Source organism: Gopherus evgoodei, unplaced genomic scaffold (assembly GCF_007399415.2).
Source record: "Gopherus evgoodei ecotype Sinaloan lineage unplaced genomic scaffold, rGopEvg1_v1.p scaffold_38_arrow_ctg1, whole genome shotgun sequence".
Lineage (NCBI taxonomy): Eukaryota > Metazoa > Chordata > Testudines > Testudinidae > Gopherus > Gopherus evgoodei.
This window is the reverse complement of record NW_022060059.1, coordinates 1,644,543-1,650,952: the sequence shown is the minus strand read 5'-3', so window position 1 is coordinate 1,650,952 and position 6,410 is coordinate 1,644,543.

Genomic DNA, 6,410 nt, shown 5'->3' with positions numbered 1-6,410 from the left:
ACTCCTGTTCTTTTTGTGGACACAGACTAACACGGCTGCTACTCTGAAACCCTTAAATATTGTGGGAGAAAAGCTGGCTGGTGCTGTGACCCAGTGATGTGGTATGCAATCCAGATCCTTTTGCTTGCTTTCCCACCTTGATCTGGACCTTCCCCTCTGTGAATAACTGGCTGTTATCCCCAATGAGCTGAATTAGGTGATGCTGTAACACACAGACTGCAGCACAGCCAAGTCCAGTTTGAACATCTCTTCCTAGGTTGATAATGTTATGGTATAATTCCCCACTCTGAACCTTAGTGTCCAAAAGATGGGGTACCAGCATGAATTCCTCTAAGCTCAATTACCAGCTTAGTACTTGTAGCGCTGCCACCAACCAGGAATTCCAGTGCCTGGTACACTCTGGTCCCCCAAAACCTAGCCCAGGACCCCCAAGACCCAGTCCCTCTGGATCTTAACACAAGGAAAGTAAATCCTTTCCCTTACTGTTGCCTCTCCCAGGCTTCCCCTCCCTGGGTTACCCTGGAAGATTACTGTGGTTCAAACTCCTTGAATCTTAAAACAGAGAGGAAAATTCACCTTCCCCCCTCCTTATCTCTCCCCCTCCCAGACTCTCCCTGAGAGAGAAAGTAATCCTAACACAGAGAGGAATTACCCTTTCTCTCCCCCTTCCTTTCCTCCTTTCTCCCCACCAATTCCCTGGTGGATCCAGACCCAGTCCCCTGGGGTCTCACCAGAATAAAAAAACAATCAGGTTCTTAAACAAGAAAAGCTTTTAATTAAAGAAAGAAAAATTATCTTTGTAAATTTAAGATGGAATATGTTACAGGGTCTTTCAGCTATAGACACTGGGAATACCCTCCCAGCCTAAGTATACAAGTACAAATCTGAACTCCTTCCAGCCAAATACACATTTGCAAATAAAGAAAACAAACATAAGCCTAACTTGCCTTATCTACCTAGTACTCATTATTCTGGATTTATAAGAGCCTGTATCAAAGAGGTTGGAGAGAAACCTGGTTGAATGTCTGGTCCCTCTGAGCCCCCAGAGTGAACAACAACCAAAAACTAACAGCACACACAAAAACTTCCCTCCCTCAAGATTTGAAAGTATCCTGTCCCCTGATTGGTCCTCTGGTCAGGTTACAGCCAGGCTCACTGAACTTGTTAACCCTTTACAGTCAAAAGAGACATGAAGTACTCCTGTTCTATTAACCCTTAACTATTTGTTTATAACAGATGTGTTTTGTAATTGTCTTGCTCTGTTCCTGCACCTTCAGTGCTCTGTATTTATGTGATCTGCCTTTTTATCAAGCCGTTACCTCTTTCCATTCCAGATGGTATGACTGGGCTGAGACCCACCAACCATATTTCATTTTGAGCACATCCCAGTTTCAAAAAGTAAAAAAAGATTGCCTATATCCCACAGGCAGTTGTTTTTGTTCCCCTAGGATGGTCCCCTGGTGAAGGCTGAAGAGGAAAATGAGGAGTTGGTGCTGGTAGATCCAAGGGAATTTCTCAGGCATCTCTTTTCTATAACTCAGGTAGTGTAAATCTCTGAACTTCTGTCTAAAGAGAAGTCTGGGGAGAGCTGCCTTTTAAAAGTAACTCAGGTGGAAGGGGGTTATTCCAGAACTGTATTACAGAATGAACAAATGTGAATGGAGAGAGCTGTGGGGTGGGATAGCCAGGGTGGATTTGATTTAAATCAATTTGATTTAGATCATGATTTAAATCACTAGTCAGGAAGACTTGATTTAATCATGGATTTCTACATAAAAATGCATTCTTGTTGGTTGTTATAATCTTAATACATATTCTTCACAACTCAGATATTGATGTAGATTTCATTTTTAGAAGGTACACACTATACATTTTAAAGTGATTTATTTTGAAAACTTTTCAGATTAGTTTTACAGCAGTATCAGAAAATGAATGGTTGTTTGGTTATTTCATTTACCAAAGGTAATTGAAGCAGATATTTGTGAAGTCATTGGGAGGTGAACTATCTCCAGTTCAACAGGTTAATCATTAATATTTGAAGGATTTTCTTGCCATGCTGTATAAGGAGGAGAACATCACTAGACAGATATTTAAATTGTTTTATTTAACTAAAACAACGTTATGTATTCTGGATTTTTTTCTTCAACAGCATACATATAATATTTTAACAAAACAAGCATATAAATTTTTGAATTAAAAAATTAAAATTTTTTTAAAATCAGGTATTTTTTTGTTAAAATTGTTTTCAATTAAAATAGTTAAATGAAATATTTAAAAAAAAATTAAATTGACTATGTCATCCAGGTCAACATGAGAAAGTTAAAATATTGGCTTCTGCAGCTAACTCAGTCATCTTCACCTTCTTTCCTGTTTGTTCATAATCTGGAAAAGAAAAACAAGCTTTCCTGCTTTTTCAGGTCCCAAACAATTTCTCAATTTGGAATTAATTAGTCCAATGGAAGAAAATATTCTTTCTACACCATCAGAAGAAGCTACTGCTGTTAAAAGTGAGATTACCACTTCAACAGTCTCTGAATTAAAGTGCTTAAGTGACTTCCACAAGTTCACTGGTGTGACTTTCTTTAAAACATCATCAGCAAACACATATGTCTTGAATGGTTCACCCTTAGCTCTGAAGTTTATTATAGTTGGCATTATGGAGGGTGTGACGGTGCCACCCATAAAGCTTTATGGAAATATGCTTATGAATATATATGTATATATAACTAGAATGTGTTTTATGCTACAGATGCCATTAAAGATATTTCTGTAAAGGTCAAGATCTACTGAATCTATTAATGCTATTTGTATGCGTGTATCATTTTTGTATTCAAAGTTATGAATATTGGCTGCACAGTTTGATTCTAAGTAGGCTGTAGTGAAGCAGTTGGTCAACTTCCTGAGAAAAGACTATTCTCCGTAAGTGCCCAATCAAAGAAACACTTAAGCCAACAATGAACTTGGAGACACCAATCCACATCTGGGCTTTCCCAGGAATGTGGCTTGGCTGATAAGGAACAAAGGACATGTGACTTGCCCAGGTGACTCTGGACTTTGCAGAGGAGAGGGCCTTCACCCACAAAAGAAAGTCTATTTAAGCCCAGGGGAGACCCATCCATTTTGTCTTCAGCTGGCTAAAGAGAGCCTCTCCACCCCGAAAGATACCCGAAATAAACTGGAACAAAGAACAGTGACTGCAAGGGGTGTGAGTGATTGCTGGACCCAGACTAAAAGGAGATTAGTCTGTAAAAGGAAGCATTCTGGAACTGGTGAGGATTTTATCTGTATTCAGTTGGATTAGACATAGGCTGGCATGTTTTATTTTATTTTACTTGGTAATTCACTTTGTTCTGTCTGTTACTACTTGGAACCAATTAAATCCTACTTTCTGTATTTAATAAAATCTCTTTTTACTTATTAATTAACCCAGAGTATGTATTAATACCTGGTGGGGGAGCACAAACAGCTGTGCATATCTCTCTATCAGTGTTATAGAGGGTGAACAGTTTATGAGTTTACCCTGTATAAGCTTAAGATATCTGTAAACTTTATACAGAGTAAAACGGATTTATTTGGGTTTTAGACCCCATTGATTGTTGGGAATCTGAGTGTTAAAGACAAGAACACTTCTGTAAGCTGCTTTCAGTTAAGTCTGCAGCTTCGGGGCAAGAAATTCAGACCCTGGGTCTGTGTTGCAGCAGACAGGCGTGTCTGGCTCAGAGTGCTGGGGTCCTGAGTTGGCAGGGAAAGCAGGGGCAGAGGTAGTCTTGGCACATCTCATGGCAGCTCCCAAGGGGGGTTCTGTGATCCAGAAGCAGAACTGCTTCCTAGCCATTCAGTCCCTAGTCTGTAACAGTGAATGGGATTCTTCCGTCCTAAGTGCAGGACTCTGCACTTGTCCTTGTTGAACCTCCATCAGGTTTCTTTTGGCCCAATCCTCTAATTTGTGTAGGTCCCTCTATATCCTATCCCTACCCTCCAGCGTATCTACCACTCCTCCCAGTTTAGTGTCATCTGCAAACTTGCTGAGGGTGCAGTCCACACCATCCTCCAGATCATTAATAAAGTTATTGAACAAAACCGGCCCCAGGACCAACCCTTGGGGCACTCCACCTGATACTGGCTGCCAACTAGACATCGAGCTGTTGATCACTACCTATTGAGCCTGATAATCTAGCCAGCTTTCTGTCCACCTTATAGTCCATTCATCCAGCCCATACTTCTTTAACTTCATGGCAAGAATAAGGTGGGAGACCGTATCAAAAGCTTTGCTAAAGTCAAGGAATAACACATCCACTGCTTTCCCCTCATCCACAGACCCAATTATCTCCTCATAGAAGGCAATTAGTTTAGTGAGGCATGACTTGCCCTTTTTTGAATCCATGCTGACTGTTCCTGTTCACTTTCCTCTCCTCTAAGTGCTTCAGAATTGATTCCTTCCGCTCCATGATGTTTCCAGGGACTGAGGTGAGGCCAACTGGCTTGTAGTTCCCTGGATCCTCCTCCTTCCTTTTTTTAAAGATGGGCACTACGTTAGCCTTTTTCCAGTCATCCAGGACCTCTCCCAATAGCCATGAGTTTTCAAAGATAATGGCCAATGGCTCTGCAATCACATCGCCAACTTTAGCACCCTCGGATGCAGCGCATCTGGTCCCATGGACTTGTGCTCATCCAGTTTTTCTAAATAGTCCCGAACAACCTTTCTCCACAGAGGGCTGGTCACCTTTTCCCCATACTGTGCTGCCCAGTGCAGCAGTCTGGGAGCTGACCTTGTTTGTGAAGACGGAGGCAAAAAAATCATTAAAAGGAGCAAAGAGTCCCGTGGCACTTTATAGACTAACAGACGTACCGGAGCATGAGCTTTCGTGGGTGAATACCCACTTCATCGGATGCATGTAATGGAAATTTCCAGAGACAGGTATATATATGCAAGCAGGAATCAGGCTGGAGATACCGAGGTTAGTACAATCAGGGAGGATGAGGCCTTCTTTTAGCAGTTGAGGTGTGAACACCAAAGAAGGAGGAGAAGGACCTCGGAGTATTGGTTGATCACAGGATGACTATGAGCCGCCAATGTGATATGGCCATTAAAAAAGCTAATGTAGTTTTAAGATGCATCAGGCAAGGTATTTCCAGCAAAGATAAGGAGGTGTTAGTACCATTATACAAGGTTCTGGTGAGACCTCATCTGGAATACTGTGTGCAGTTCTGGTCTCACATGTGTAAAGGATGAATTCAAACTGGAACAGGTACAGAGAAGGGCTACTAGGATGATCCGAGGAATGGAAAACCTATCTTATGAAAGGAGACTCAAAGAACTTGGCTTGTTTAGCCTAACCAAAAGAAGGTTGAGGGGGGATATGATTGCTCTTTATAAATATATCAGAGGGATAAATATTAGGGAGGGAGAAGAATTATTTAAGCTTAGTACCAATGTGGACACAAGAACAAATGGATATAAACTGGACACTAGGAAGTTTAGACTTGAAATTAGATGAAAGTTTCCAACCATTAGAGTAGTGAAATTCTGGAACAGCCTTCCAAGGGGAGTAGTGGGGGCAAAAGACGTATCTGGCTTTAAGACTAAGCTTGATAAGTTTATGGAGGGGATGGTATGATGGGATAGCCTAATCTTGGCAATTAATTTGGCAATTGATCTTTGATTATAAGAAGGTAAGTATGCCCAGTGGTCTGTGATGGGATGTTAGATGGGGTGGGATCTGAGTTACTACAGAGAATTCTTTCCTGGGTATTGGCTGGTGAGTCCTGCCCACATGCTCAAGGTTTAACTGATCACTATATTTGGGGTCGGGAAGGAATTTTCCTCCAGGGCAGATTGGCAGAGGCCCTGGAGGTTTTTTGCCTTCCTCTGTAGCATGGGGCACGAGTCACTTGCTGGAGGATTCTCTGCAGCTTGGGGTCTTCAAACCACAATTTGAGGACTTCAATAACTCAGTCAGAGGTTAGGGGTTTGTTACAGGAGTGGGTGGGTGAGATTCTGTGGCCTGCATTGTGCAGGAAGTCAGACTAGATGATCATAGTGGTCCCTTCTGACCTTAAAGTCTATGAGTCTATGAGGAGAAATTGCTTTTGTAGTTGGCTAGCCATTCACAAATTGAGTACATTAACTTTTTCCACATCCTCTGTCACTAGGTCGCCTCCCTCATTCAGTAAGGGGCCCACACTTTCCTTGACTTTCTTCTTGTTGCTAACATACCTGAAGAAATCCTTCTTGTTACTCTTAACATCTCTTGCTAGCTGCAACTCCAAGCGTGATTTGGCCTTCCTGATTTCACTCCTGTATGCCTGAGCAATATGTTTATATTCCTCCCTGGTCATTTGTCCACTCTTCCACTTCTTGTAAGCTTCTTTTTTGTGTTTAAAATCAGCAAGGATTTCACTGTTAAGCC